The sequence below is a fragment of the Erithacus rubecula genome (genome assembly GCF_903797595.1).
Source record: "Erithacus rubecula genome assembly, chromosome: 4".
NCBI lineage: Eukaryota > Metazoa > Chordata > Aves > Passeriformes > Muscicapidae > Erithacus > Erithacus rubecula.
The window spans coordinates 67778847-67785087 of NC_136686.1; positions in this window are offsets into that span (position 1 = coordinate 67778847).

Sequence of the window (6241 nt, forward strand, 5' to 3'; positions counted from 1 at the left end):
GCACAGTTGCAACACTTTTCTGTGAAAATCCTCGAGCTTTTCCATGAAAAATCAGAGCTAGGGAATGGCTGGCTGTTGAGGAATACTCAGTGCTGGTGTAGCTCTGGGTGGTGACAAGAGGACATGAGCTGGCACTGAGCAGCAAAGGGACAGGGACACTCAGAGCCATGGTAAAAATTGAGGAATCCATGAGGGTGTGACAATCCTTTGTGTCTTTGTCTCCTGAGAGGCACTCAAACTGTTACTTTATTATTTAATTATCACACTGAGATTAAATTATTTTAAGGATTGAAGCATCTGAGAAACCTGGTGTGACCCTGTGAGTGTGGGGTGGAGCTGGGAAGGATTTTCATTCCCAGCTCAGGAGGTGTGAGCTCCAGAGCAGATTCAGGATGGTCACACAGGGAATTTTCCCTGACAGGCTGATTTGGAGAGAGAGCAAAAGGCTGAGAGCACAAAAAAAATTTAGCAGCACTTAATCATTAACAACATTCACTTGGATAGGGTTGGCTCCAATTACAACCGATTTAATTATAGATCTCAGGTGGAAACATTCATCCTGTACTTGCTGGAGGGGATTTAAATCCATTCATACACCACTTAGATCTGGGGAAGGGATTGGTCCAGGCTGGGGGTGAAGGGATGGGGAGCAGCCCTTGAGGGGTGTTGGGGGGTGAGGCTGGAGCCCCCAGTGTGGGCAGCAGGGATTGTGAACCTGTGTCCCCTCAGGTGAGACCTCACCTGCAGAGCTGCCCCAGCCCTGGGGACACAGCAGCAGATCCTGGAGCTGAGTCCAGAGGAATCCATGGAGCTGCTCCAGGGCTGGAGCCCCTCAGTTCCCAGGGATCCAGGGAGAGCTGGGGGTGCTCACCTGGGCAGGAGAAGGATCCAGGGAGAGCTTCCAGCACATTCCAGGAGAGCTGGAGAGGGACTGGGGACAAGGGATGGAGGGACAGGACCCAGGGAATTGGGGAAGGGGAGATTGGGGCAGGAATTGCTGGGCTGGCATTGCCAGAGAATCCCTGGATCCCTGCAATGCCCCAGCAAGGATTGGAGCAGCCTGGGATGCTGGAGGTGTCCCTGCCATGAGCTTTGAGCTCCTTCCCAGCCAAGGCAGCCCAGGATTCTGGGATTCAGGACACTCAGCATCCATCCAGAGGGGTTTGGATGGACAGTGGGCATGGAAAAGAGAGGAAAAGGGAAGGGAGAGCCTGGATGGTTCCCTGAGATTGCAAGGGAAGGCCCTGGATCCATCAATGCCTTGGAGAGGAGATGGATCCAATGGGAGGTTGTGGAGAGCTGGGAATTGGCAGCCTGGAGAAGGGAAGGATCCAGGGAGAGCTTCCAGCACATTCCAGGGGCTGGAGGGGCTGCAGAATTTGGAAATTTTGGAAAGGGACAGAGGGACAGGACCCAGGGAATTGGGAAAGGGGAGATTGGGGCAGGAATTGCTGGCTGGGATTGCCAGAGAATCCCTGGATCCTGCAATGCCCCAGGCCAGGCTGGACACTGGGGTTTGATCACCCTGGGACAGTGGGAGGTGTCCCTGCCATGGCAGGGGTGACACTGGATGATCCATTAGATAATTTCCAAGTCCTTCTCTGCCTCCATGATTTCCCAGAAGTCATCAGGAATTTTTCACCCTGGCCACAATTGGAACTGGGAATTACTGGAGGGTTTTTTTTCAGAGCTCTGCTAACAATGGCACTTTTCCACCTGGGCTGATTCCAGGCAGTTTTATTCCAAGAGCTTCATGGAACAAGGGATCCCTTGTTCCTCACTTTGCTCAGACAATTGAGGCTCTTGATATGGATAATTTCTGTCACTTTTTCCATGCACAAGTTCCTGGTTTGGTCAAGGGACACTTCCCCATCCAGGTTGGAATTCCTGATGCTCCAGAGCAGCTCCAAGGAAGGGGAAGCACCACCACAAGTGGAAGTGGTTGAGGAGTTCTGGGTTTCTCCTCATGAAAATCTCTCGAACTGGAGATTTTTGGGTAAGAAAAGCTGGATTTTAAGTCAGGACTAGAGATTAGTTCAGTGTCCAAAGGCACTGGGGATGAGGATCCACCTCCTTCCAGGACAAAAACATTCCTGTGCATTCATTTTCCAGCAAACAGAAACCAAAACTCTGCCTGAAGGAGCACAACAGTCCAAACTCCAGTAATTCCTCAGCTTTTGTTTTCCTTTGAGGATTTAACCAGGAATTACTTCATTTCTTATCAGCTCTCCCAGGTTCCTGCACTGAGTCCATAAAAGCAGCTCAGGATGTGAGTTGATTCTCCCAGGAGTATTTGGGACTGTGCTTCATCCTTGCTAATTCCATGAATTAGGTGCTGAGTAAAAATGGTTCCAAAAAACCAATTTGTAAAGCTCAGGTTGGCAGCCTGGGATGATTTCCTAGCAAATTAATTACTTTCATTTTAATTGGCTATTATTAATTCAGCAAGAAGCAGTTGCTGGGCCTGAATTCTGTCCAAAAGCAGTGCTGACAGCTGGAAAAATCAAAATATTGCCCTGGAAATTAAGAGGGATGGAGAAAGTGGGGGGGAGGAAAAAATTCCAGTGGTAACATTTTGTGTTATGGGAATGATGAAAATTTGGAGCCTCTGTAATGGGAGGAGAAGAAAGGGGAGAAAAAGGAGAAAAGGGAGAAAAAGGAGGAGGAGAAGAAAAGGGAGAAAAAGGAGGAGGAGAAGAAAGGGGAGAAAAAGGAGAAAAGGGAGAAAAAGGAGGAGGAGAAGAAAAGGGAGAAAAAGGAGGAGGAAATCCAGTGTTAAACATTTTAGTCAAGGTCATTCTCTCATAAAAGTTAAAACACATCACCTGTAAAAGTTGCTGCAATTTTACAGGTCAAAATGTCCTGTTTTGGCTGAAATTTGGCAGAATTGGTAAAAAATGTTGTTTTTTGCTGCCCAACAAAACACACCTGGAGTGGTGGAAGTTGAGCTTGGGCTGTGCCCAGCTCAGGGGATCTCCAGAGGAAATTTTTTGGAAATTCAGCTTTTTTTTTTAAATTTTTATTTTGTGGGAGGGGAAATCACCCCTGAAAGCACCCGGGGGTTTTTTGTCACAAAAGTTGTTTTAGGTCTCAACTGCTGATTTGGGGATTTTCAGTTCTTGGATGTGAAACTCAGAATCAGCCTTTGGTGAGAATCAAACTTTTCCTAAAAAAACAACAAGGTTTTGCTCACAAGTTTTTTATTTAATGCAGTTCAATTATTTGATGTTGTTCTAGGAGGGAAGAGCAGTGAGAAAACATGAAAATACAACTCCCTTAAATAATATTTCCAGTGGGTTTCTCTGACACAAAATGAATTCTACTCACATATTTTAGTATTTTTTTTTTTTGTATTTTTTTGTCTCTCCATTCTCACTTTCTAGGAATAAATAAAAATCCAGCACTTGAGGTTTGTTGCTTTTTCTCTTCTATAATAAATTCCAGCCAGGTGGGGAAATTCCTGGTTTTTTTGTCATGTTGATTTTTGAAGTTAATAATTGGAATTTGGAGAGAGTAATTAAAATAAGAATAATTTATCATTAAAAGTTCTTCAGCAGAGGATTCAGGGGATAAACATGAGATTAAAAGTTTCCCCCAGGGTTTATTAAAATTACTGGAGAGAGTAATTAATATTATATAATGCAGTATATAAATCATATAACATGTAATATATAACATATTTCTTATATAAATGTATTAATTGGAATAATCTATAATTCACTATACAGTCTATTAAATAGATTTAATTATATTTTATTATACATTGCACTTTAATATATCTAATGTTATGCATGCTACATAATATATAATATATTTAGTAAATAATACTATAGAATAAACTAATTATATAAATAATGAAATAATTTAGAATATACTAAGCAATGGAATAAACATAATAGTTTGTAATATTGTATAATATATATGATATGTTATAATTATGCATAAGTGTTCTATATAATATGTACAATAATATATAAAATAATATATAATTGAGTTTATTATGTCAAATATATGCAAAATATAATATGTAATATTATATAATGTGTGATAGAATGAAAAAATATACTTTTTTAAAATGTTATGTTTTATATTTTATACTTTGTGTATTATAAATATATATTATTATATATTATAAATATATTATAAAACATTCTATTTTAGGAAATAAACCATTCCTTGTTTCAGAAATTTGTTGGTGTTTAAGGGAATAAGACAAAACTTTTTCCTTCTGCTCCAAGCAAAAACCACAGAAATTTTTCCCCTCAGAATCCACAATTCCATGGAAACAAGGGTGACATCAGGGAATGGGGACAAATTAATTCCAATTTTCCAGTGGGGGAAAAAAAAAAAGTTTGCTCTGAATTTTCCTGTCACTCAAGTTTTGGAAAAAGAAGGGAAAAGTGTCTCAACTTTTTGTTAAAATTTCTAAATCCCTCATTATTTGTGATCCTTGCAGCATCTCCAATTTTCATTCCCACTTTCCCAATGGAATGAGAAATGATTCTCTACACTGAAGATTCCAAAAATTCCAGAAATTTGAAATAATCCTGGGACATTTTGAGATTTTTTTATTTTTTAATTTTACTTTTTTCTCAATTCAAGCAAGGAAGGCACTGAATGAACTCATTCATAAGTTCACTGGAAACCAATGAGATTATCTTAATTTCTTTCCTAATTATTCAGGAAAAGGGAATTGTGCCAGGAGTTGGATGTTTTCCCACTGGAGCAGGAAAAGTCACTCTGATCTTGGTGTCCTGCCCAAAATTCTTGTCTGACCTTTTAAACCTGGCTCAGCAAAGAACCAGGATTGAGTTTAAAAACTGAATTAGCCCAGGAGTTTTTGCAATTTCCTGGGTGATGGATTAAAAGCAAAAGAATTTGGGGAAATGGGGTGGAATTTCCCTTTTTTTTTTTTTTTTAAATTTTTTTTTTTTAATCCTTTTTTATTTTAATTTTATGGGTTTAAATAGTTGTTTTGTCTGGAGAGTTACATGAAATTTATTTTGAGTTCCTTGTGTTATACATGAGTTACTTGGGAGTTACTTGGGATTTCCATGTGGGGGTTACTTGGGAGATTAATGAGAATCCTTTTTTTTGTCTTTTTTTAAAATCCCTTTTTTTTTTTTTTTAATTTAATGGGTTTAAATGGTTGTTTTTTTGTGGAGAGTTACATGAGAGTAAATTCAGTTCCTTGCAAGTTATGCATTAATTACTTGGGATATTAATGGGAATCTTTTTTTTTTTTTTTTTTTTCCTTTTTTTAAATCCTTTTTTTTATAATTTAATGGGTTTAAATATTTGTTTTGTCTGGGGAGTTATATAAAAGTTACTTTTGAGCTCCTTGTGGTATATATGAATTACATGGGAGTTACTTGGGATTTCCATGTGGGGAATTTTGGGAGATTAATGAGAATTTTTTTTCTTTTTTAATTTTTTTTTAATGTGATGGGTTTAAATGATTGTTTTGTCTGGAGAGTTACTTTTGATTTACAAGTTGCACGAGTTACATGGGAGATTAATGGGAATCCTTCTGTTTTCCCATTGGGTTCAAATGATTGTTTTGTCCGGAGAGTTATGTGAAAATTAATTTGTTAACATGTGAGTTATATGAGAATTAATTTGTTGGGTTTTTTTTTGACAAGGGGCTCAATAGTTTGCGTGTTATGAGATTTACGTGGGTGTTATGTGTGAATTACAAGGGAATTAATTGGGATTTACATGTGGGGGTTACTTGAGATTAATGGGAATCCTTTTTTTTTCAACCTCTTTTTTTAAATTCCTTTTCTTAAATTTAATGGTTTTTTTTCGTATGGAGAGATACATGACAGTTACTTTTGTTTTCTTTGGAGAGTTATGTGCAAGTTAACTTGTTAACACGTGAGTTACATGGGAATTAATTTGGTTTTTTTGTACCGAGCGTCTCAATGTTTGTTCTGCCACGGGAGTTAAATGTGAGTTACATAAGAGTTACATAGAAGCTACTTGTGACTTACCTCAGCTTTTGCTAAAGGCCGCAGAGGGTGAGATAAATTCCATGAGAATTCCCATTTCTTCTCCAGAAACTCGGATGAATTATTTATCTATTTATTTTTCCCTCTCCGCCAGCGGAGCTTCACTCCCCTCACAAAATAACGACGCGGCTCCTTTAAGAGCCCTCAGCGAAGCGGAAGGCGCTGGGGTTGATTGACAGCTCCGCTGCCCAATCAGAGAGCGGAGAACGGGAAAGGGGGCGGGGCTTCCG